We start from the raw sequence: 25876 nt of genomic DNA, 5'->3' as shown, positions 1-25876 counted from the left end.
GGACGTTTTTTCTTTGGATCATCAAAGATGTTGGGATGATTTCGTACGCCATCTTCACCTCCACAAAAAAATATTCAGCAGCGAAGGAGCCAATCCATGCAGCACAGTCTCCGCAGTCGCCGAATGTAAACAGTGTTGACGTGAGCTAGACGCGGCTTCTGTGAGCGCGGTTCCAAGCCTCGTTATGTGAAAATTGTGCCGTTGTGTCGTGGTCTGCGAGTACGAAAATCACAGTGGTGTGTTCATACGCTCGTCGCACTGCTCTGACCGCGGCGTGAAGAGTGTTTCAGTTGAAGAGCACCGCTGAAAGGGCCCAGCATTTCAGTGGATAGCGTTAGGCCAACTTGCGCCTAAAGCAGCCGATTTTGGTTCAGAGCGAATGTGCCAGCTGTGTATAGATTGCATGCGACGGAGTTGGTCAATGGGTTTGAGCGCGCCGTACACTGTAAAAAAAATTTCTTCAGTTTACGGTCAAAGTTGCAGGTAAAACGTTGCCGGACACTTTTCCGTAAATGAAAAACGGTGTTTCCGTAAAACGGACAGGCCGTAAAAATTATTTCCGTTAAATGGAAAATGGTGTTTCCGTAAAACGGACAGGCCGTAAAAATGTTTCCGTTAAATGGAAAACGGTGTTTCCGTAGAACGGACAGGCCGTAAAAATTATTTCCGTTAAATGGAAAACGGTGAGCTCCGTAGTTGTGATCACAGAATTGACCGTATTTTGCAAATAAGAAAAACGGTGAGTTCCGTAAAACGGAAATGCTGTAAATTGAGCCCCGTACTTGTGATTATAGTACATGACCGTACTTTGGTAATAAAGAAACGGGGACTTGAATGCTTGTGTTCTCGAGCCAAATTGTTTCGTTCATTGGAATAAGTTATTTTCGGCAATGAACCACCCAAGTCGTACATTACAACGTGGATAACTTGCAACATCATTTAAGATATAGCTGGAAATGGGGCAGAAATCATAGCACACAGGAAATACACCACACAGAATGTGCTGTGTTTGCATGTTTCCTCCTAGTGTCATTGTTTTCTACACCGCTTATTCTTCGTGTCAGTGTTGTCATGTTGCACTTGGGTTCTACACCCAACATGTACACAGCATACACACAGATTTGTGTTCGAGAAACAACAAGCCACTTGAATCTGAAAAAACCTGTGTTTATTCTGCTTTACTGAAAAAAGCAGGGTGAGACCGGGCTAGTTGGTATTCTATGCTGAAGTGACCAGCGCAAGAGTGAACGCGGGACACTAAAAAGGTGACAAGAACAGGTGCGAACTTCCAATAGGTGTTTATTACGAAAAGGCATGTATATATACTCTTGTGCACTTGATCCTAATCAGTTACAACAGCCCACTGAGGCCGCCCCACATCCTAAGGCGGCCTCCCACATACAGACCCCAGGTATGCAAATTCTTTAATGTCAACGCTAGGGATAATTTGCTAATGCAGTTGCCTTATGCGTTATCTGCCCCCTCAATGATGGGCCTAGTGCTTTCTTGTGCATTGCTTGCTATTATTTCTGTTTTTTCAGAGTGCATGACATTTGCATTGGGAGTTGTGGATTCCAAGGAAATCCTCTCTCCCTTTTGTACTTTTGTGTTATGTTCCTGTAGTCTCATATTTAGGCACCTTCCCGTTTGTCCCCATAACGCTGCCCACAGAAAAGAGGTGTGCTATTCACTGCTCCCCCTGAGCATTTCGACGAAACCTTTTCTGTGAGCAATGTTGCATGAAATTGATTGTCTGCTGACAGGGCTGGTTTTGGCACATAACTGAGATAACTTGTTGGGTGCGAGAAAAACGACCGAAACTCCCGCCCTTTCGCCTATTTTCTTTAGTTTATGCAAGATAACGTGAATGTATGGGATGACTGCTAGATTCCTGCGAACAGTATCACATAGGTGTAACTAAAGAAAATAGGCCAAAGGACTGCAATCTTGGTCATTTCTTCCGCGCCCCGCAAGCTATCTAAGTTATGTGCCAAAACCAGCCCTGTCAGCAGACAATCAAAATCATGCAACATTGTGCAGAGAAAGGGTTTCATCAAATGCTCAAGAGGAATAGTGTATAGCATACCTCTTTCCTGCGGGCAGCGTTACGTGGGACAAATGGGAAGTTCCCTAAACTTGAGACTACAGGAACATAATCGGAAAGTACAAAAAGGGAAAGAAGGTTTCTTTGGAATCCATTGCTCTCAATGCAAATGTCATCGGCTGTTTGAAAAAACAGAAATAATAGCAAGCAGTGTGAAAGAAAACACTAGACTCATCATTGAGGCAGCGGCTATTGTAGAATGCAACTGCGTTAGCAAGCCATCCCTATAGCACTGACTGTTAAAGAATTTGATTATCTGGGGTCTGTATGCAGGAAGCCGCCTTAGGCCTTGGTGCACTCGTTTATTTGTGATGGCCATGTTGACTTGCATGATTGTAACAGATTATGATCAAGTGTGCAAGAGTACATATACATACCTTTTTGTAATGAACACCGGTTGGAAGTTTACGTCTGTCCTTGTCGCCTTTTTAGTGTCCAGTGTCCACTCTTGCGCAAGTCCTCTCCGCATGGACACTAGAAATTAGCTGACTGGAGGAAGGATTGGTTGAGACTTGGAATGACTGGCTGCTTGCAGAGGCTTTCGGCTTTGCCTGGAAAGAAAGAAACACCAATCAATTAAGGCTGTTCAATTATTTACTATCATTATCACTATTGTTTTTCAGATAAACAATGATTTCGTATTCACAACTGTCACTACAAGTGCTCTTGTCAAAAGAAATGGTTCAGACTCAGCCATGTTGGTATATATTCATTCGTAGCCTTATAGCATAAAAAGCTTCAGATAGAAAGGACCCAAGTCAATTGATGGTTTGCTTGGATGTCACGTGCACATTATGACATTCGGAGATTACATCTCCCATATTTAGGTAGAGCTGCCATGGCCACATACTGCAGACCATAGCTTTCAACTTTCACTGCTCAATTGCTCCATTAAACAACCTTGGAGATATTACTGTTTCCCAAAACTATGAAGTACTCTTGAAACAAGCGCAAACCATGCATGTTGTTTACTTCCGACCCAGAACAAGCAAGCCAAAGATATTGTCCAGCTGATAGGCTGGTAGAATAGCAACAATAGCAACAATACAAAAAAACCATGCTTGCACCACAACTGTGTCACAACAGCTGTCAGCCCCTTTCGGATATGGTTTGTGTCACGGAAGAAGTATCAATGTGTAATATTCTTTTTACTCAAGCAGTGAAAATTGAAAGTTACGGTCATGAATGCATCAACATACCCTTCCCATCTTCATAAAAAGTTATAATATTGCACTGTGTTCACCGAAAAATTTGCCCTTTTTGTAACGAAGCCTGCAATTATGCCTGGACCCCATACATGGCTCTGGCAGGCAGTACTGTTTATTCTGTCCGTTTCTTGACTTGCAATCCCATAACGAAACAAATAATGCAACATATTTTTCCAGATTGCATTGCTTCATGTGAATGTGCTTAATTTGGGAAATTTCTGAAATGAATCAAGCCTCTCCTAAAAAATTTTAAAGTAGAGTAATTCATTAACGTGCCTAAACATGAGCACTTCCCGTGGATTTTGAGAGCCAATGAGGACAGAGCTATTTGCTCAAATTTCTACGACTCATGGCAACAGGATGGCCAAATTCCGTGCTATTAGTAAATGCAAAGAAAAAAAACTTTGGTAAATTTATGCAATGTTTCTTTCCAAAATTTTTCGTCTTTATACCATAGTGGGGATACTCTGTGATAATTAGTTGGAATTAATGCTATTGGCCTGCAGTCTGGTACAAAATATTTTTAAAACTGCAGCGACAACACTATTTCCTTCGGATCTATTCAAAATGCAGATTCAGTAAAATCCAGGGAAAATGCTTTTAACTAAACTGGTAATTCTATATTGTTTTTTGCAGAGACACCTTTTTTTTTCTTGGAAAACTAAGGTTAATTTTATTGTCGCCAGGCTCGGGCAGCAAAATAAATTTTTAAATCAAAATTAAAAGTGATCGCCAGGCATGTCCAGTTGAATTTATCTGAACATGCCCTACTGTCCGCAGTACACATGTTGCCACTTTAAAGGCCTGCAAGAAGGCACCGGTTATATTTTCTAGGGCAAGAAGGCAATGAAGTATGTTACTTAAGGCAATTAGTCACAGGAGTCCTGGATCAGTAGAAAAAAAATTAAAGACTATAAATTGTTTAGAAGACTTAAGTCACATAAAGGCACCATCATTCCATTGTGCTAAAACTAACCTAAGAGACTGAAACCTGACATGATAAAAATGGAGCTTGAGAATGAAGGCTTGCTCAACAAGCAACAGAACGACAAAAAATGATGCATGATAAATTTTAAAAAACGCGCTGATGAGGACGGTAAAGAACTAGGCACCATGACGAAATTTGTAAATATGCAAGCATAGGATGGAGTCAGTTGGCGCAAGCCATATATATTTACAGATTACTAGGAAAGGCCTTCGTCCCGCAGTGGACATAATGTATATGAGAGCACTGTGCCCCTTCGATTATGCAGTCCCAGACTGTCCGCAAACCACCTGCGGCTTCTGGTCTGGCTTGCATTGACAGAAGGGCACATCACAGTCATGTGATCCCGCTGCCTGGGACTGTCCAAGGTTTTGTTTGAAAGCACCGTGATTGGAAGTCGCTCTCCTGGCTGCTGTTGTCTGCTATTAGCTACTTAAATTATGGGGTTATACGTGCCAAATCCACTTTCTGATTACGAGGCAAGCCGTAGTAGAGGACTCCGGAAATTTCGACCACCTGGGTTTCGTTAACGTGCACCTAGATCTAAGTACACGGCTGTTTTCATATTTTGCCCCCATTGATATGCGGCCACCGTGTACGGGATTCAACCCCGTGACCTCGTGCTTTTAGCTACTTGTAGATAGCGCCCTACCCAGCAAATTCAGTAGCGTGGTCATCAAAATGGTGCAGTCTCAGAGGCCATGCCGCCGACACAACCATAAAGCTTGCATAATGGAATCGCAGCCTGAGCACATTGAACATGTTAACAAAGCTCAGTTTACATCGTGCTCTCGCTCTTCGGGCCCCTTAACCGCTGTATTCAAGCCAGCTCATTCATTTCCTGTAAAATTTAAGCGTCATTCCCACACAAAAATAAGCAAAAACACGGTTGTGCCACATCACTGTTCACCCACAAAGCACAGGCCGATATTCTCTAAGCTCGTGAAACCGTCTACTAAAGGCCTGACGTGTGTCTAGGACAAAGCGCGTCTACACTGTCTACTAATCCTGCACATCCAAAAGCAAAATTTCGAATTTGGGTAACAGAAGGAATCGGCACACATGTCAACGGCAATCGGTGAAGCTCTGATTATACAGGTTGTCCCACGTAACTTGAGCCAAACAATAAAAATATGCAAATGTGACGTAGCTCGACAGAACCAAGGTAACATTGTTTGCTGTAACTTGGAGATACTTAGATATTTTTTCATTCCACCACAACAAATATTTTATCTTCATTAATTAATCAACTTTTCAAATATTATAATTAGATTAGAAGTGTCCATGAGAAAATTGTAGAGCAACATGAAAAGCTCCCCATACAGCTTTCTGTTGTCCGAGACATGCTGCGTAGAAGTGTTTTTTCGAGAAAGAAGCTTGCGAATACACGCAAAGTGCTGCGAATGTGTGTATTTAGTGTGTATTTGCAGGCTTCTTTCACGCTAGGAAAAACACTTTTATGTAGCATGTATTAATCATAATATTTGAGAAGTTGATTAATTACATAATACTAATGATTTAACCTGGCAAAATGAAAAAAAAAAATGAGTATCTCGAAGCGAGGGCAAACAACATTACCTTGGTTCTGTGCAGTTACGTGGCATTTGCATATTTTCAACGTTTGGCTCAAGTTACGTGAAACACCCTGTATGCGACGCCAGCTACCAGCATTAAATATCTACATGCAATATGATATGTTTCCTCGTCCACCAGTTTCACTCATCTGAACAGCGAAATCTACCTGTTTACTATGCATATAGCAATGAGCATGACAGATTTCACGAAACACATCAAGAAAAGCAAGCATTTGCACCTGATCACTGTGCTTTGGCCTAAAAAAACACAAGGACTAAGGTTGCAGCAATTCGACCACTCATGAAAACCTCGCATTATGGCACACAAAGCATCGATTTAACAGAAGCAATAGCTGAGTGCATGATATTTTCTGTCTGGAAGGCGCAAAGTACACATAAACACACAGCCTCTTTTAAAACATGGCGTCAAGCCCCATGCATCTTTTTAAGACAGCCGCCGTCTGGTAGCTACTTGCATATGTCTGAACAAATATCTGCTGACAGCTCCGAGAGTCCGCAGAGTCTGTGACTTCTGGTAAAACGAATGCGATACTGGCTGCCCTCAGACTGGTGGATGGGGCTTCGGAAGCTGATTGAGAAAATCGAATGCGGGACAGCAGTGCTAAGCAGTCCAGGACTGTCAAGGACTGATAATCGAAGAGGCCCACGAATGCTTTGTGTTCCTATCCTATGTAATCTCTTCATACTGATCAGCTCAAGCTGCATGGCAAAGAAGTCTCTTGTTAGTGCTGTGAAGACAAGGCTCTTGCCCAAACATTGGCTATAGAGACGACCATCGTTCGACAACTGTTGATCTGTTCATAGAAGTGAGAATTCCGCGACAAACTTTTCAATGAAGAAAGCAATATGATGATGAACTTGTTTCACAAAACTTCATAAGTACACCTGACATTTGACTCACTTTTGCATGTAAGTAAATATTATGAAATTGTCGCTGTGAACAATTGTCCCCGACTGCTGTACACTTGTGATAAAAGAATTAACCGTATTTGAAAGTTTGTATAATTAGCCAGGAGAGCCGCACTTGCTGGATGGCTCATCATTTAATTTGGAAAAAAATTCAGCAGTGAGCAGCAATTGTACCACTAATGACCTTGAACATCTCTTATAATTATTAATTTGTAAACACCTGTTGTCGAACAGCCCACCTACTGAAGTTTTGAACACATTGTACACAATTATAGCACATACTACACGAAATAATATCTGTAATAGACCTTACCAAATACAATATTAGTGTGGCGGCAGGTCAAATGGCTCCTTGCAATGCTTGCGTCCTTCCTGGGAGAACAAGAAACGACATTAGGCTTACACTGACAGCACCAAACCACATAATTTAAGTTGCAAACAAGTGCCCGAGAACATAGGAAGTTCTAATTAGATATGGTCAACCTGCTTAACCATGTCACAGACATTGAATGACAGAATGTACTTTTATGGAGCCTCAACTCCATGAAATACATGCTAATACAAACATGCTAGTACACAGAATCAAATTGGATGCATGAAAATTCTCAGTGAACTTTTCTTTCCTAGCAACCACAAGTTGCTCTTTGTGAAGTGCAACAAGTGAGTGTCTAACCTACACTAAGAAGGTGGAAAATTCGGGATCCTTTCTGGTGAATAACTAACCATATCTGTACGGGTACCCAGCAACACAAAGGTGAATTGTAAGTATTTTATTGATTAAAGAAACAGTTCAGTGCTACGAAGCAAGTACAATAAATAAATTATTTCAAATTCATCTTCATGTCAGGCTAATCAAGTTAATTTTCTTTAGATCACATGAGAGAATGGTTCGAAAAAAATATTCGAATCTGTCAACAATGTTGAAGCAATTTTATGACGGCCTGCAGATAGCAGTTGTTGAAATAAGACCTGGGGCAGGGGGAGAAAAGACAAAGTGTGATAAAACAAAGTGGGGCCTGAGCTGAGCAGCTACTAAATGCAGTTTTATTAAATTATGATGTGCAAAACAGCAGATGTAAGACCCTCAGGTGGTATTTTGCAATGTTGTTATGGGAAATTGTTTCAAGGAGCATGACTCCTTAACCCTTCGAGGGTCAATGACGTAAATATACCGCACCGCGAAGTACAAAAATGGTCAATGCCGTATATTTACGGTGCTGTCTGTAGGTTTAAAAAGCGCGACAATTTCCTAACCTTTTCTTTTCTGTCATGTGCTGCCATTATGTGGAAATACAGGGAATTTCTTCAGCACGCCTCGGTCTCTCAGTTTTCGTTGCATGGTTTGTTTTAGAGCTAGTTTGCTCCTGCGCGTCTATGTACTACCGCTAGCGCATTGGCATGCGCGCGGGCGGGTGGCGGTTTGGGTTTTGTTTTCGCAGGCCGTTTCGGCTTCTTGCGCTTGCAAAACTGATGGCTATCTCGTTACTAATCGCTGAAAAGGCTACTGCTTGTTTCTCGCTCATTTAGTGCTTGCAGGGGTGCGCATAGGAAGGTTGCTGCCGTGCATGCGCTTCTGTTGCTCCGTTTCTTTTTTTTTTAGACTCGCGAAAACTAATTGCATCTGGTTGGCGATAAGATGAAGATTAGTGGAAGTTTGTCACACGTTTTGATTTTTTGATGGGCACACAACCGCACAGTTTTCTTGAGTGCGTGCACCTACACAGTTCGATTACGCTATGGATATACTATCATAAGCAATATGAAAGGGAACACAAGAACGCATGGCAAACAGCCTTGAAACAGACTCGGAGCGATACACAGATGGCGCTGTGAAAAACGAAGGGGGAAAGGAGAGCGCTCTTCCACTAACTGTTGGCACTCCCACCACGCTGGCATTTCTACAAAGGAGCAGCTTACGTCATGGATCGTCCAACAGCCGATAAGACGGTGATCGTCGCCAGTGACCTACACCGTTTCACTTTCTTTTCTTTTTCTCTTTTTTTTTTTGTTCGTGCAACCGCTTGATAGTACCCCGAGAAGTTTGCCCTGTATTTCAAACCAATTCTTTATTTGAATCGACGCACTCGGTTGTCAGTGGCACCTTGAACAGCGGCGACGCTCGAACCAATGACGACAGAGGAATAGAATAAAGAAAAATTTTAAAAAGAAGAACATTGACAAACTGTCTCTCATGCGACTGTTGCACGAAGTTCGTTCAGAAAAAATTCACGTCGCACACTGCAGTGGCCCACGCAGAGCAGTCAACTCTGAATTTGTAACCTCAAAATGCCTCGAGTGCCTCTTAAAGAGCGGGAAGATATAATAGAAATGTGTAAAAGAGGTTATACGCAGCGCAATATTGCTCTCGTGACAAGCCGCCCATTGAAAACGGTCAACCGGATTATCCAGGCTTACCGAGACGAAGGACGCATAAACGATGCACCGCACTGCACACGACCTCGATCAACAACGAACGACCAAGACCTTTGCATCGTGGCTGCCATCAGCGACAAGCCATTTCAAAGTGCAAAAGACGTTTGAGGTGCTCTTGGCTTGAACAACTTGAGCGACAGCATGGTACGACAAAGGCTTAGAGAAGCAGGACTGCAAAGTCACATCGCCGCAGAGAAACCTCTGCTCACCGCAGCCAACAAAGCGGCTCGCCTGAGGTTCGCTATGAACACTGCAGCTGGAGTGAGAGTGAGTAGAAGTATGTAGTTTTCTCTGATGAGTTCACATTCTCGAGCCGCTGGGACCAACGAAAGAGAGTGTGGTGGACCGCTAACACATGCTTTAGTCCGCAGAATATCCAGGAGGTGGCCGCCAGTGGACACGTGTCTGTGAACGTCTGGGGGGCGATTTCCCACGCAGGCCTAGGCCCACTGGTGAGAATTGATGGGAGGTTCACCAGTGCTGCGTATTGCACTCTGCTCGAGCACCAGATGATCCCCTATGTGTTGAACAGGCCGCACCCGGATGGGTGTTATTTTTTCCAGCAGGACTTGTCTCCCGTTCACACATCGAAGGACGTGGCGCGCCTTTTGGAAGAGCGAGGGGTAATGCAACTTCAGTGGTGTGCGAAGGGTGCCGACATGAACATTATAGAGCACGTTTGGGGCCGTATGAAAGTGAACCTTTCGAAGAGCTCACTAGAACTGGCGAACTCCGACCAACTATGGGAAGCAATAGAACATGAGTGGAAGCCCGCCTTCAGCGTGATACCGCATTCATCGAGGCTGTCTACGCGTCTTTGCCTCAAAGAATGGAGGCCGTCGTTAAGTCGACGGCGGCATGACGCGTTATTAGGACACCAACGAACAAAGCAAAGGACGAGGATAAGCTGCAATAACGCTATTGCCTTATTTCATTTGCTTCAATATCTTTTTAATATTCGGCAAGCGCCAATAAATTTATTTTGAACTCACCCTTAAAGACAATTTTTTCCCGGTTTAGAAGATTTACCAAAAATCAATATAGAAGTCCAGAACAGTGCTATCTTTCGTAATGATTCGACGCAAAAGGTTACCAGTGACGCAATATCGAACAGTGTTATCACTGTCTGCTGGCGATGTGAAATTCCGCACTTTGCAGACGCATGGCGGGAGTGTGAACAATTGTTACAACAGCGTCCCCCTTTCCACTTTGTTTCTGATGGTGGCCGCTGCGTATCACCCATATAGCTGGGTCTGAGGGTGTTTTCTACGCGTTCCTGTGTTCCCTTAGATATTGCTCATAATAGTATGTATTAGTGTAAGAGCTCGAACATTTGAGTCTTGCAAAGTATTCTCATGTGCACATTTTCGAAGCCTTGAACTATAACAATGTAACAAATTTTTTACTCTTATAGGTTTATTTCCTTTTTTATTATTGTTATTCATGAATAAAGAGTACATATAGTATACCAACGCAAAATAATTTTTTTCTGGCTTTACGGACACCCTAGAAAAATTACGGTAACTATTTTTCGAAATAAGTCCCTAAGAATTGGAATCTGCAATAAAAAAAATCGGCCCTGGGCGGTCGAATATGGCGAAAAAGATTGACCCTCAAAGGGTTAATTATATTCATGTAATCTTTAGAAACGGATGGCATAAAGGACATACTTGTTGACAGTTTCATGCGAGTCATGAACGCGATGCACGCGGGAGTTAAGCATCTTTAAAAAATGCTCTAGAAACTTGCAAAAAGCAAGTTTCTATAACCTCTCACAACACCGAGCTTCTCCTACAAGTGTTGTAACATTTCCTTGCAACGTGCAGCACTGTTTTCACAGACATAGTTTGAATCACTGTGTCACAAGCTCTGGAAACAAAAGTGCATACGTAAGTGCTAAACAAGCACATATGATGCCCTACCCCTCCCTACCCCTACTGCACAGACACATTTATCTACACCAACACATGTAGATGGATTATGTCATCCATTTGGTAGCTTCTGATCATGTTCCAAAGCATGAATCTCATAACTGCAAATTCTATAAGAATGTGACACCGACTGATTACTTGGGGACAACATGAAAAGACAGAAGGCCAAACAACACAAGCGCAGGCTAAGACTTTTGGTTAATTGCGCGCGCGCGCACACACGCACACACACACACACACAAACAAATATTAGGCCTATTTGTCCTGCCTAGTTGCAGCTGCAGGACAGCGGGATGTTGTAAACAACCACACAGTTGAACTGTTGCATGTGCCTCTTGCTACTTTGCGTCAAGGCCTGGTCTGATTCACCTTTTTGAACGCAGATTTTGAGACTATGGCTGACCTGAATGTGATCTAACAGTGGTCACACCACTGTAGGCCAATGTTAGACCTAGGTATAGAAGTTCTCGACTTGTTGAGGATGCTATTTCGTGCTTCTGTGACAGAGCTTCACAGTCGAACAGTGCACTGATGTGAAAGGCAGAATTCCCTCCTTAAAAGACGGGGCATAGATGCAGTGCACATGACACTCACCAAAGAAAACAATGAGGTCAAGAAATGGAAGATCACTGTCTAGTGGTAGTTTTCCAGTAGAACACGTTGTGGGGCTACTTGGTGAAGGGCTTTCAGAAGATGAAGCGCCAACAGAGACAACACAGTAAGAAAGAACAAAGACAGGACAAGGTGCTACTTGCAACTGTTTATTGAGGTCAAAAGCAGCTGAATATACAGCCATGGGGAGAAGGGGAGGAAAAAAACAGAAGCATTGCTTGTGTGAAGGTGCACGCGCGAGAACACAGAAGATGAAGGGAATCATAAGATTAGCCAAAATCTAAAACTTATCTAAAAACATGCATTCATTTGTGTAAATATTCAGACACAGGCATGCTGACACAGGCATCCCCTCTATTCTTAATCTGGTTGGCCTCCAACAGTTCACGTGCCACAGTGTATTTGCTTTTAAGCACGATCGTTGTATCCTGAAGCCTTGCTTCACATACTTGCTTATTCTCATTCCTGCAGGCCTTGCAATGAAGTGGCAAGTTTGAGCCATAACTATTTTTCAGCGAAAGCTTGTGCTCCCACAGGTGTTCGCTGATACATGAGCCAGTTTGTCCGATATACTCTTTCCCACACTTCCACGGTATACGACCGCTTCTTCACACTTCACAAAAGGATTTGTATGTTTAATAGAACACTACTTTTAGAGTCATGAGATCCAATCAGGAGGCACGAAGTAGCAAGCTTTCGGGGCGCAGCAAAAACTACAGGAATTTTATATTTAGCGGCGACGTGTTTAAGATTGTGCGCCACTTCGTGAGAATACGGTATCGCCACTGGATAAGGCAGAAATTCCTTGCGGGCATGAGGTCGGTATACCGACCCTGCAATTAATTGTTGCAGTATAAGTCTATGCACTCCAAGACTGTTAAACATGCGATTGCCACTATGTGCCTTGAATTTACCCTTAAAAAATTGTGCTGTCATAAGGCACACAAAACCTTTGACGAACAGATTTTGAAGTTGAAGAAAGCTGCCTTTCCTTGTTTGGTTTTGAGCAAAGTTTCAGAGGCGTTGTTGAAAAAGGTGCAAAAAGAAAGAAACTGAAGCAGTGAAGAAGGTCAAACATTGGAAAAGAAAGCTAAACCAGTGGTGATACCGTATTCTCACAAAGCAGCGCATAATCTTAAACATGTCATCGTGAAATACAAAATTCCTGTGGTTTCTTCCGAGCCCCAAGAACTTGCTACTTTGTGCTGTCTGATTGGATATGATGACTAAGAAAGTAGAGTGTTCTAGTAAACACACAAACCCTTTTGTGAAGTACGGAGAAGGGGTCGTATACTGCATACCGCTGAAGTGTGGGAAGGAGTAAACCGGACAAACTGGCCAATGTATTAATGAACGCCTGCAGGAGCACAAGCTTTCACTCAAAAATGGTTATGGCTCAAACTTGCTGCTTCATTGCAAGGCATGTGAGAATGAGAATAAGCAAGTACGTGAAGCAAGGCTTCCTGATACAACAATCATGTTTAAAAGCAATGACACTGTGGCACGTGAACTTTTGGAGGCCAACCAGACTAAGAAAAGAGGGGACACCTGTGTCGACACCCCGTCTCCGACTATTTACAGAAATGAACGCATGTTTTTAGATAAATTTTTGATTTTGGTTAATCTTATGATTCCCTTCATATACATCTTACATATTTTTGCACATGCGCATTCACATAATCAGTGCGTATTTTTTTTTCTTCCCCCTCTCTTCATGGCTATATATTCAGTGCTTTTGACCTCAATAAACAGTTGCAAGTAGCACCTTGTCCTGTCTTTGTTCTTTCTGACTGTGCTTTCTCTGTTGGCACTTCATCTATTGAAATGTAGTTTTCCCCCTTCCATGAGCTCATCTAGCACTGTAAAGAAGACAGAAAACAAATCACTCAACCCATTTAGTAGCCTTACTTCACGTCATATATGGTAAAAAGTTTCCAATGAAGCAGAATACCTTTACTACGCTGGTTCTTACAGCAGCTAGTGTTTTACGACTAGCTGACAGTGTTCTCGGCAGTGAAAAGTCGCAATTAAAGTGGTTGAGCAACTTTTTAATGTCTCCTACAAAGTGCCACGCATGTTCAAGTAAGCAATACTACTGAAAGGCAAGCTCCACTATCTGGGCCTGAAGATTTTCTGTGGTGAGCATCGAGCTGGAGCTATTCCTTGCACTCAAAGGTGTTTTTAACTTTTCTATTGGTGCACGTGAACACTGAAGCATGTTGTTTCTACAGGAACACCAGAGAGCACATTTAACCTTTGGTACCACCCCGACGTGGAGGGGAGCTTCCATAACCAAGTACAATGTTTACTTTTAACAGTGCGTTCGCACTGCCTTTTAGCATGCATTGCCAAGAAGCATTTAATGGAGTTGAACGTAGTTGACGTCTCAGGTCAGACAACTTCGAGAAAGCCAAGGCCTATGACTGTTATGCAATCTGTACACAAAGGCAACCATCAATTCAAGCAAATTGCTCAGAGAGTTGAAACTACCTTTTTATTTTCAGTGCCAAGCAATCTGGGCATGTACAAAATGTTAACCGGACCAGGGCAACACGTGAAGTTTACATCAAAAAGTATGTGCTGGAGTTCATAGGTACTACGGTTGGTGCTGTTTACAATATCCCACTGTCCTGCAGCCGCAATTATGTAGGACAAACCGGCCGACGACTCAAGGATTATCTTACAAAACATGCACAGACCCTTGACACAACATGCGGGAGCAACATAGCTATTGATGCTGCTTTGTGCAGTTGTACACCAAATTTTTAGCAGTGAAGTATCTTCATGACACATTTTCATAGCAGACATAACTTTCAGAATAGCTCCCACTATGCTAGCGTGCCATCACTTAACCTGCTTGGCAAATTGAAGTATTCAGATCAACCTGCCGAACGTTCTGAATTGGGCTGCTTGGTGCATGTTTAGAAGGGAACCGAACAGGGCTACAGACAGGACAAAGGGAATATGTTGCTGTGTACAACACTGTCACTTCATACTGGCAGTAGCACTGTTCGTTCCCTTTTAAATATTCATATCTTTTGGTCGCCTGACCACGCAACGCAGCTGTGAGCTCAGGCTATAATTTTACATTGTTACATTGCCTTCTAATGTTGCACTTAATTACATCATCGCATACTCGCCTGTTATAGTTAGCTCAACACTAGCTCACAGTGAGCTTATTCGTGGCTAATCTTAGTTACCATGGAGCCCATGCATGACAGTGCTAACGATCAGTGTGCAGTGTTGTTGCATACTCATTAAGCCAACACTAGACAAACAGTTATTTTATTGGTGCATGTTTTATCTGTTGCCTCAAATCTTGAACTCTGGCACTATAAGTGTTTTTTAAACACCACTCATATGTGCAACCAAGTCAGGTACGAAACAATATCCCTTTCAAGTCGACGTGCTCATACTGAACCAATTTGTTGCTACAGGAAAACAAATCATCAATTATCCTTTGAATGCATCTGCAAAAATTACTCTACTTGCATAGGCCTCGTCATTCCACCAACATTTGCAGTCACTGTCTATTAAGACTGCATATGCAAGACAGATATACAATAGAATGGCACAGCTTACCAGAACAAAGAGCACTACTAGACAGACTGCTGTGGCACACTTTCTCAGGCCCACTGGCTGAGAAACTGAGCACAAACCGGCACACAGACATCCTTCAGTGGTGCAATAGCTGCAATTGAAGCAAATATTATCAGGTATTTTCAGACGGTCATCCACAGTAAAGCAAAAACATTTTCATATACAAATGCTCTTGCACATAAGCTTGTCACCGAATTACCGATTGCTGTGGTATTGTTTGGTGTCTTCAATTGTTTCATTCAGCTCATTTAAAAAAAGACTTCATGAAGCACCTTCTATTCGGCAAAACAGCAGACATTTTGCTCTACATAACTCACAACATGTATTTTAGAATAATTATTGTATTGATGCCTATATGCTGAAAATTAGTCTACGCAACTAGAGACAGTCAGTATTAGAACCAGCCTTTAACATCAGTGTTGACACATCTTTTGATTTTCTTATACTAGTTTGGAACATTTGTAATTTTGGATGTCCATTACACACTTTTGGGCACCGCTATTCTGTGTCAAGGTTACGTTAAAAATCACTTATCACATGCACTTGCTTTACAATTATGGCCGCAGATGGGCAAAATTTACGTGGCAATCCACTCCCAGATTACGTTAAATGCTGACGTATTGCGTCAGAACGTTGATAGTCAGCCTGGTAGCTGTCTGAAGTAAAAACAAAACAAAAACAAAAATTCGCGAGACATCTGATGCCGATTACCAGCTAGCAAAATAATCAATTTCTTCTCCAGCGACCGTTAATGGGTATCCACGCGGAAACTTTCAAGTGCGATCGCGCACGATTGCTCGGGCTCGATCCCAAAGTGTTCCAAGGCACCGTGTTACACCAGTGTTACGTAACACTGCAGATCGCACGAGGTTACGGCAGCAAGCACGCTACACCGTCCATTCATTGTGATGTAGAAGCATCGCATGCAACATGCTCTATGAGGTCTTCATACACAAGCAGACTTTCGATTCCAGAAGCAGTCTTTCAATTACGCATATGAACACAGCGATTATGCACGCCAAGCACACTGCGTCCTAAGCTTAAGGAAAAATAGAATTCCGCTGTGATGCAATGCGTCGCCGAATACGGCTAACATAGTCTTACACCGCGCCGTGAGAGATTGCTAAGGGGAACACTAACTGCACTTTATTTTGGAATGCCAAGAACACATCACAACACATTGCAAAACTGGAATGCCAACGTCAGCTGGCACATACAGCCGATAACGAACTGCTACAGACGACATCTTCGCTGATGTTGCCTACGCGCCTCAATGTACTCTATATGCAATCAGCACAACAAATGCTACACCGTTTATCACAGTCTCGCAATGCCGCGGCTTTATCAATTCTCATGGCCAAGCGGGAATGTCGTTACAGGGCATTGACAGGGCATGCTCACACAACACAGTTGAGCCCGTCACCGGCCATCGCGGTGCATTTAGCACGCGCGACGTGCACCGACAACAAAAAAGGACACTTAAATCACTTACTTGCGTAGCAGTCCATCGTCGATTCCTTCTTATTCTTTCAGTGAAATCCCAAATGCAACAGGTATACCACCACCGCACACCGCCATTTCCAGCCGCTGTCCACTCTATACAGTTGAGGCGGAGAAATGCAACCCGTCGTGTAGAAGCGATGAAGGGTGGTAAGCAGCGCCACCGCTGAAACCTCTTCCGTTTGTGCGTGCGTACTACGATTCGCCTATGAATAATGTTCAAGCAGCGTTACCTATGATGATATTATGTAACTGCTGGTAAACGTGGGCGGTGTCTTTTCTTTATATTCGTTGCGTGTTGATTTTTCGCTCTTAACGTGCTCAGTTGCCCTCCACATGAAATTACGGACGGTTCTCCGTATTTCAAAAAACAGAGCTCACGTCCGTTTTTTTTACGTAGAATTCCGCCGTTTTTCATGAAACTGAACGGTCTACGTAATTTTTACGGCAGGTTTGACCGTAAAATTACGGAAATTTTTTACAGTGTATGTTAACGCAGGTTTAGCGTGTACCCTGAACATGCGTTGCACGCACTCTGCCTGCACGAGCAACAGCAATGCGCTAACTGTTGACAACCGCACGTTGTGATCAGTCCCGGAAACTCGTCTTGCCGAAACCACCACTTTCACGTAAGCACGGTGCGCGAAAGTATATATGTACCCGCGTAGTCTATTGCATAAGTGTTTGTCGGAAACGTAGAAAGTTTTCTAACAACCCGCACAATTTACGCTTACGTTCGTAATGTTCGTGTAAGAGAACTGTCTAAGCGTAATTAGACCGCATGTATTGCTCTAAATAAAAACATTTGCTCCCGGTATTCCTGCCTGCGTCTTTTGCTGTGAAATGAAGGTGTCACAGCGGAGATCACACATTGTGTTGCTTAAAAGTGCGCCTGGTCTTTCTGCTGAATTGCTCGTTAGCGGTCAAATGACAAAGAAAGAAAGCATTTGTTTTTTGTTCATGCATTTTAAGGCCACATTTGGATGCGCTATTGCTTGTCTTGTTCGGATTAAATCGGAATACACGTCGCCTACTTCGTGAAGTGGAAAGCGTAGAAATTGCGGGGACGGAACCACAGTGCCCTCTATCGTTAGAATGGTAAAACACGGCGCCTGTCTTGTTTAGCCTTCACCTTCACAGTGTCAGAAGACGTCACTGTTCTGTTACAGCAAATTCTACACTTTGTGCTATAGGCGCTGCAGTAAGCGGTCGCCTACGTGTTCACTGCGAAATATGACTGCGAACGAGCCAGAGGCCTAGTCAGAAGAGACATGTTTACCGAGCATTCCACCTGCATATTTATCGAGATGTCGTACCACTGATCTATGAGCGGCCGCTAAGCTAGAGACAGCTGCGCGCAGTTGGAGACTCCCGCGATCCCTGTAGCCTAGGTGCTAAGTTCGAGTATTCTAGGGAACGTTTAATAAAATCTCATTAAAATCGTTATTATTTCATTTGAAAAATGTTCGTTCAAGTCACCATTGAAGTTTCCCAATATGCCATTATGTGTTGCCCATGCTTGTAGTTTTAATTTAATTGCCTGCTTTGCTAACCTACGTATTACCAATGCAATGGTCAACAGTGTATATCTCTGAATTCTATGTTTTCCCCTTACCTAATTCTATGCTATCGCCAACTGCCTGGTACTCACCTCTCTTGTAAGCTTTCTTCTGCTGATTTCAACAGAGCTTGCTTATGTTTTGGTCCTAGTTCATTAATCAGCCTAACGGGAACCTCGTCTAACCCCGTGGATGTGCGATAACGAATTTTCCCTTTGGCTTTCTTCCAGTTGAAAGTTGTCAGCACCACAGCTCCTTTTCCATTTGGTTCTCTTCATGCTCTTTTTTTTCCCTCAGAAACCACCTCGCCAATACCTTTATTCGGATGTAATTTAATGCCGCGTCCCCATCCAGTTTGTTTCCATCTTCGTCTAGGAAATGTTGTATTTATCCAGACTTCCATCCTAATAAGTTATTGTGGTTCCAAAATATTCTACGAGCGGCCTTCTTTTTCTCGCCAATGCAGGGTATGAGGCGCCATCTGTGGAGACGCGAAGACAATAGAGACTGGGGAAAAAAAAAAAAAAGCTGGAAGAGAAGGAGGTAGGTTGGTAGCATCCGCTGATCACAGGTGGCGCCAGCTCCCTCAGCGGGCAAAAGGGAGTGCGCCCAGGATTCCTATCGCCCCGCTTCGTATGGCGCGGCATTTGAAGTACCGAGAGGTGAAGCGCCCTTTGAGACACGTCGTTCAACCTACTTAGCTACCGATTAGTAGGTGGCAGATTCGTGGCTACAAGAAGGAGTATTCTCGCAACAACCATGCGAGCGGTGTAAATAAAGCCCGCACGGATTTCACTTCAGCGAGTTAACTGAAATAATATGCCACCGCATGTCGTTCCTGCAGGTTATTGTTCTCCGAAGTTGTACTTCTCAGACGTGGAATAAACCAAATCACTGCAATACGATCAAATTTTGACGACAGCTTAGCGTCGAAAGTTTTAAGAGGAAGCTTTAGTTCGGGGACCCCTATCTAAATACGTGGGAAAGGCGAAATCGTATTTCTCGGGCTTTGATGAGGAAATTTGATGAGGCTTGTTGCATATAAAAGAAAAAGTTAAAACCTAGCGACTGTTCGTTGTGAATGCTTCATTTATGTCATGAAAGCAATTTATTAATAAAAATGGGCAAAAATTGCAAATTCTCAGAAAACGAAACTATAATGTTTACAACTTTGTAACTCAGCAATAAAACACGATATCACAGTTCTGTTAATTCCATCGAATAGCTCTAAAGCAGACAAAACCGATACCTTACACATGGAAGTAATATGTGAATAGACCTTTCGCAAAACACTTGTAAACACTGTAACAAATTCACGTAAAATTTAAATTGACATATCAAATTTGTCCACCTTGGATGCTCAAATATCCAGATGCAGTTTACAGAAATGCGATATCTATTCTTGGTGCTGAACTACGAATTTGTAAACTACGTGCTTCTATTTTTCTTTTTTTTAACTTACACTATTTTGAAAATTCCTTTCAAACCATTCAGACCCTAAATCAACATTCCGCTTCCAACAGTCACTAGAGTTTAAGCTTCTCTCTCAAATACTGCTAATTTCATTATAATCGGTCCAGGGGTTATTTAATTGAGAAAAGTGTTTTACATGTATTTCGATAGGCGGTGAGATGAGTCTCCGTTTTACGACAACAAAATGTTCCAGTTAGGCCTTATTAACAGTCAGTTCCGCTTAAAGGTTGAATACACTGTTCCCTTCTACCACTGTAAGCCAGTTAAATATACGTGCCGACAGCTCTCGGGAACGATGTAAAATCCTGTGCTTACAGTCAAGCTGCAGCATGGGAAACGAATGAATGAACGAATCCACGCTTATTCCACATTAGAATGCGCCGAGAGCGATGCGGTAGAAAGGGAGGGGTATTATTGCAAAAGGGGAAGGGTGAGGCTGCCTCCAGGATGTTCGTCAATAAAACGGAGGCAGCCTCAACCAATGGGGAACGGGAGCAGACTCACAGCAGCCCGCGGCCGAGTTTAAACCACGGTGCTCAATAATTTTCACAGTGTGCCGTTGCTGCAATCATAGCGCGGCCATACATGATGAGAGAGACCACTGTTTTCGCTTCAAAGACAATGCACGTTACGAAACAGTTGGCGGCGTCAAACACACAAAAGAAAAAAGGCGGCGGGAGCGTATAGGATCACTTGGGAGCAGGGAAGAAAGGCGCACGACCACCTACCTACATGCCAGACAACGCTACTTGCGCGGCGTCTTTAACTGAGTCGAACACGCATGCGTTTCTCTTGAATGACCGGAGACAGCCGGTAGCGCCTTGGAAACGATGCTTTCGTTTGACGTTTTCTGTGTTACTTTAGAGCCATGACAAATATTGGCTCGCATCGCGGCGTATCGGTAGAAAACGTCAGTCAAGGTTATTTCGATTAGCAACATTGACACCAACGATTTGGATTCGAGAATTGCTACTGTAAGGCCGATAAAATAACGTTCTGGTCTTCAACAGCAGACGTTAAGTAGCTCGTAGCAAAGTGACTAAAAAAGGGAGCGGACGTCGTCAGCATACGGTGACGTTGGCTCCATTGCTTACCTTCGTCTCCATACATAATAATAATCATGATAATTAGAAAAAAAAACAGATAAAGAGACCAAGACATGATGCTATAGCGTGACTCACAGCTGTATTGAAAGGGCCTTCAAACACTTTTTGAACACAGTAAGAAAGCATTGTCGATGTGTCGCTGAGGCTACTGTGAATATGTGAACCAAATACTGCTGCACCGCATGCAGCGAGGAAATTACAATCTCGTGGCAAACACTGCGAAATATTGCTTCCGTAATGCCGTCTTGCCGCGTCAGCAAAAGCAGCCGGACCCACCAATTCTAATTAGTTGGATTTGTGATCGCGAGGGCACGCTCAGCAATACAAAATTGCTAACTTCGAGTTGAATAAATGAAAAAATATACACGTCTGCGACCTGAAAAAAAAAGAAAGACGCAAAAAACATTTCAGCTTTGGACTGCGCGTATATATAGCTGAGTCAGCTGCAAGTGACCTCTCGTGATGGCAGCGGCATGCTGCGTATACCAGGGCCGCCATGCATCCGCAACGAGCCCTTTTTCACCGCCACGACCATCGACTTTTGGCCGGGGCCTTGCCCTCTTCGCTTCTCCGCTCTGTAGCTTCCAGCGCGTTAGCGGAGACGAAGAGAGAGAGAGAGAGAGAGAGAAAGCCGGGTAGCCGTGCGATGACTCCACTTTTAGTTGAAGGATTCGAAAACTTCTTGCAGCATGAGATTCGCGAGACAACACCCTTAATAGAGAGGCCGTTCTATGATTCTAGAAAACAAAGCGTTTGAGGGCCCCTTCAGGATACAGACAAGTCCACCACTTCTCGACTTTATTATCACCACTTTATTATCACCACTTTTATCACCACTTTATTACCACCACTTTATTATCGGTCGGCCGCACCCAAGGCAAGGACGTCTTCGTCGATTTGCGTATCCGACAACGCAACACGAGAAAGAGGGTTTCATCGATTTGCGTATTCGACAAGGTAACACGAGAAAGAGGGTCGGGGCAGAGAATGACAGGAGGAGCACCGCGACCGTGATTAATCAAGCCGCGAGAGCGGTCTTGTTTCTTTACTATTTCGAAGGATGCTGGGCGGTGAGAATCCAAACAGAAATGCGCGCCACAACCCAGGCCCACCTTGCAGCGCTTGCGCGCACGGGACACCCTTGCCATTAAGGTATTCGGCACTGCGGCGCAGTGCCGCGAAATCACGCGAAATCACGAAATGAATACACGCGAAATCGTGTAGACTTTCTTTCCATCGTTTACCCAATGCCGCGCAGTGCGTATTTGTCGCCTATAAAATGGGAGACCAACGGGGAATTGTGGGAAGCTCACGGAAAGTGAAATGCAAATAGATGTGACCTTCGTGCAGGAAAAAGAAATATATCACATTGTACAGGAAGCAACGGATATGCCGGTTTTACGATATAGGCGTGTTGCGCTCCCTGCGCAGTGTTTCCGACGAAAATGTATTTTTGGCGGTTCTCCGAGGGGGGTCCGTCAAGCTAACCCGAAACCCAGTTAAACATCACAAACAACAATCGTCCACACGGCACACGTACCGAGAAAGCATCAGCCAGAGGTCCGACCGAAAAGACGTGGGATTCGTTACAAGAGTGCACGGTTTCTTTCTTTTTTTTTTTCCATTTCACACCCATCGAAACATGGCCGCCGCGGTCGGGATTTGCTCTCCCGACCTCGGGCTTACAACAGCGAAGCAGAAAAGAAGCGAAACAACGGTAGGCAAGTTTATGCAAATTTACGTGGAAACTGCGCGCGAAAAGTTCTTTCTCAATCTCACCTCTTTTTTGTTTGCTTGTTTGTTTCCCGGTTTCTTTCAACGACAGCGGGACCCGCGCGCGTTCCACAGCAACGGAGACGTCGCATGCACGCGACGCGACGTCGAAAGCTGAACAATACACACGCGCGCCTCCACACCAGCGCCGCAGCGCCTTTTTTAAATCTCGACAGGGAGAACGCTTAGGGACTGAGAAAAAAAAACATAATAATAAAGAAAGTACAAAGTTTGCGCCGACACCCACGGCCAACGCATATTGGCGAGAAATCGCAGTCGCGCGCTGTATAGCCTGTCTTCTCCGAGCTCGACTGCGCAGTCCAACCGTATCGCCAATTAAGGTACGCGGCGGTCAACACCAACGCACAAGGCATGGCTAATATAGATGCGCACGGCCGTATATACAGCGCGATTTGTGGCACATGCCGGCACGTTCCAAAGTCGACGCTGGATATATATATATATATATATATATATATATATATATATATATATATATATATATATATATATATATATATATATATATATATATAGTGCTCGAATTGGCGAGACAAACCCCGCAGTTCGACGTTCAAGCTGTTCAAAGTGCTGCACGAATAGCGTGCCTACCAGGTATGTGGAAGACTAAAGCCGCTGGCTGATATGCGCTAAAATTTTGCGAAGCAGTAGACTTTCTTAAAGGGCCCCTGAAACGCTTCGGACAAATTTTGTAGGTGCGTGGGGTACAGCTTAAGTAGAACATTCGCACCACAATTTAAGTGAAGCGTTACGTATTAATGGAGCTGCAAGCGATTAGAAGTTACCCTCCTCCCTAGCTATGCTTTTCCTCCTCAACTCGCTCGCCGAGCGAGCGGCGCTAAGCTCCGCCTTCACTGGTTCAGCGTCACGATGCGACGTCACATCGCTCACTTCCGGTTGTTTAGGAGCACGCCCCATCCCGCGCGAGACCTCTCCGCTAGCCGCTTGGCCGTCGACCGAGAGCTATCGAAGCAGCGTGCGTTGCGAGCATTCTGTCGTAGCGCCGAACGTGTCCGGTACTCCGCTAAAAACAGGCAAGCTGGTCATTTCGGCAAATGACTGGAGGCATAAACTCAATCTGATGAAGGAACTTTAGCGTAGACGTACGTGAGCAGCCTGATCGGTCTGCACGGTCCAGACACTTGCTGGCGCAGCGCTTAACCAGTCAAACAAAGCGCTAATATTGCTCTAACCAAGTGTAAAGCATTTTAAACATTTATAAATCAACGTGTTGATGATTACACACCTGCGAAAAATACACACCAGCAGCAAAGAATACACTTCGTTGCTGCTACTGTGTATGGTTGAGCTCTGTGCCACCAGGTGGCTGCACCGTGCAGACAGTTCACATTTGCCCTTCTGCTCATCTCGTGGCTCATCCCGGCACAGTCAAGCGGCCAGACCCTGACCCCCTGCGCTTGCATTTGCCCTAATACTGGACTCGCGGTTTGGAGGTCGCTAGGTTTGCAGTCCACAAGGCAACAAAGTCGAATCATAGTGCTCGCGAAAAGACTGAGACCGACTCTGACCGCGGAGCTCTCGTCAAAATGGAGTACGTTGTAACACAAGCAGACGACACTTGCTGTGTGCCGGAAGTGCTGAAGTGTACTAAAAAACTATTCTTGTGTATTCTCTTTAAGTTACTTTCTTTTTACAAAAACAAAGTAACTAACATTCCAACTATTACGAGCATCATTTGTTCACCATAAAGTTGGAAAAATTATCGACTACGCGCCCTGGTCAGCCAATCAGATAGCTCGCCCATGTGACGTAATATGGGTTATTTGCATCATATGGGTAGGGGCGGCTTAAAATTCCGCCGAGCAGTGCGCTGCGATCGGCAGCGATGGGTATTTTTAAAACCTTATAATAAATTACACGCTTTACGCAGAGCACTTAGATGCATCAATTAATGATCAGAAGAACCTACTCTAACGACTCAGTACGTTTGTAGAAAATCGCCAAAATCGTTTCAGGGTCCCTTTAATGGACTCAGTTTAATACCGTGTTTACGAGCACTGCTTGCCTATTGGTTCACAAAAATGCCGAAGAGCGTGTCGTCCGCGACAACGCCGTGGAGTTTAAAGAAATGGAGATATTGCAGCAAAGTCTGCTGCTTTACCTTTCATTTACTTTTTTTTTATGCGTGTGTACTGATTGTAAGATGTGTACCGCTGATCTTACTATATCTTTCATGCCCTTATTGCTCAGGCTTTCCTTTCCTTTTATTTTAATATTATTATTATTTTTCCTGCATATAATTGAACATTTACAATAATTTGCTTTGTCAAAGAGTCCCTTAATTTATGTACCACCCCTGCTTTGGCTGCCAAACAGTAGGTAGAAGTATTGCCATATATATATATATATATATATATATATATGAATGAATTAACAGATAGAGGGAGAGAGAGAAATGATAAATGAAAGGCTGGGATCTTGACTGTTCACTGTTGGCTACCCTACACTTAAACAACAACCGTTTTAAACAGTTTTAAACGACACCGCCATCTGTAACTGCTGCGATAAAAGGCGCGTCCTACTATAGCACCGACAGATGGCACCACCGCTCCATTGCAGCAAAATCGACATTACCTTTTCTCTCAGTGGCGCCGCCGCCGCCGCAGACGCGCACTTCGCCTTTGTTGCGAACGAAACGGGCAATTCTCGCAAACGTGGTATTAATGTGAACCGACAGCAAATTTCTCACCGCGCTGCATCATCTGAGCGCCAATCGGCAAGGTGTTTGGCTGGAAGACTCCTGCGCACCTGGCGATACTACTTCTGCAACACTCAGTACACTAAAAACAAACGAGGTGAAGGAGAGAGGACCGACAAATTCGCTATCACGTTATCGCGAGTTCTCAGTGTACCTACGCAAATCTTCCAGCGTTATTTCCCATACTGAACCAGGCTGTTCTTGCCGCGCAATTTCAAGTACACATTTTTTTTTATTTGGTAGGTTTTGCCGCGAGGCACAAAGAACGAAAAAAAAAAGAAAAGATTAGATGAAAGCTTCCACTTCTGCATCGTGCAAGAACTGCAGCAGTGTCTTTGCAAATCGATG

At 43.8% G+C, this 25876-nt stretch overlaps 1 protein-coding gene and 1 long non-coding RNA gene across 3 annotated transcripts in view; both read right to left on the bottom strand.

Annotated features, from left to right (window-relative positions):
- LOC135902581 (uncharacterized) overlaps positions 1–25876 on the bottom strand; it is a 593127-nt gene that overhangs the window by 206253 nt on the left and 360998 nt on the right. The window lies entirely within an intron of this gene.
- LOC139057835 (uncharacterized) lies at positions 2507–16961 on the bottom strand. The gene is made up of 4 exons (XR_011513030.1): positions 16870–16961; positions 15360–15468; positions 7115–7173; positions 2507–2655 (listed from the first exon to the last, which is right to left on the bottom strand). It is a non-coding gene; the product is annotated as an uncharacterized lncRNA (long non-coding RNA).

Source organism: Dermacentor albipictus, chromosome 3 (genome assembly GCF_038994185.2).
Source record: "Dermacentor albipictus isolate Rhodes 1998 colony chromosome 3, USDA_Dalb.pri_finalv2, whole genome shotgun sequence".
Classification (NCBI taxonomy): Eukaryota; Metazoa; Arthropoda; class Arachnida; order Ixodida; family Ixodidae; genus Dermacentor; species Dermacentor albipictus.
The sequence above is the reverse complement of the archived record's forward strand: the minus strand, read 5'-3'. Positions and strand labels throughout refer to the sequence as shown.